Source organism: Colobus angolensis, unplaced genomic scaffold (assembly GCF_000951035.1).
Source record: "Colobus angolensis palliatus isolate OR3802 unplaced genomic scaffold, Cang.pa_1.0 Scaffold178, whole genome shotgun sequence".
NCBI lineage: Eukaryota > Metazoa > Chordata > Mammalia > Primates > Cercopithecidae > Colobus > Colobus angolensis.
The window spans coordinates 3526297-3527189 of record NW_012114910.1 but is presented as its reverse complement, the minus strand read 5'-3'; the positions used below and the strand labels follow the sequence as shown (position 1 = coordinate 3527189).

The 893-nt window shown below is 42.6% G+C and overlaps 1 protein-coding gene across 1 annotated transcript in view; it reads right to left on the bottom strand.

The window, feature by feature from the left end:
• The window catches only part of GOT2 (glutamic-oxaloacetic transaminase 2, mitochondrial), a 49423-nt gene that overhangs the window by 2213 nt on the left and 46317 nt on the right, over positions 1-893 (bottom strand). The gene's annotated exons all lie outside the window — the stretch shown is intronic.

Below are 893 nucleotides of genomic sequence, written 5' to 3'. Positions count from 1 at the left end.
AGACAGGGTCTCCCTATTTGCCCAGGTTGGTCTGGAACTCCTGGGCTCAAGTGATTCTCCCACCTTAGCCTCCCAAAGTGCTAGGATTACAGACATAAGCCTGGCCTTAAATGCATTTTTAATTTATGACAGGCTTACTGGGATGTAACCCCATTGTAATTGCATACGTATTAAGAAAAGTGAATGAATCACTCTAAAACCTACTAAGATTAGGTAAAAGCTGTGGGTTAAACAAAAAAAATGACCTTATTTTTGACATGGATGAAATATACATTCTCATCTTCACAACTGAGACAATGTACTACGAATCTACAATGAGCGAAGCTATCGCAGGTGGTGAAATCGTCTCTACGAAAAATACAGAAATTAGCCAGGCATGGTGGTGGGTGCCTGTGATCCCAGCTCAGGGGAGCCTGAGGCAGGAGAATTGCTTGAACCCATGAGGCGGAGGTTGCAGTGAGCCGAGATTGTGGCACTGCACTCCGGCCTGGGCCACACAGCAAGATTCTCTCAAAAATAACAACAAGAAGAAAGTCATGTGTGTATCTTTCTCATCGGATTATAACCACCCTGAGAGTAGTCATTAACACAGTCTGGCATCTTTGTCTACTACAGACTCTCAAATTGTGTATTGAAATGCATGCATTAAAAAAGATCTTCATAACCAGAGAATATGAAAATATGTTAGAAAATATTAAGTAAAAAAAGTTTAATATAATTCTAAGTGACAAAACCAAAACCAGTCCTGCTCATACATATATAACAGTATGTCACAACTACAGATAACAATGGGTGGCTGGGCCCGGTGGTTCACGCCTGTAATCCCAGTACTTTGGGAGGCCGAGACGAGCGGATCACCTAAGGTCGGGAGTTCGAGACCGGCCTGATCAACA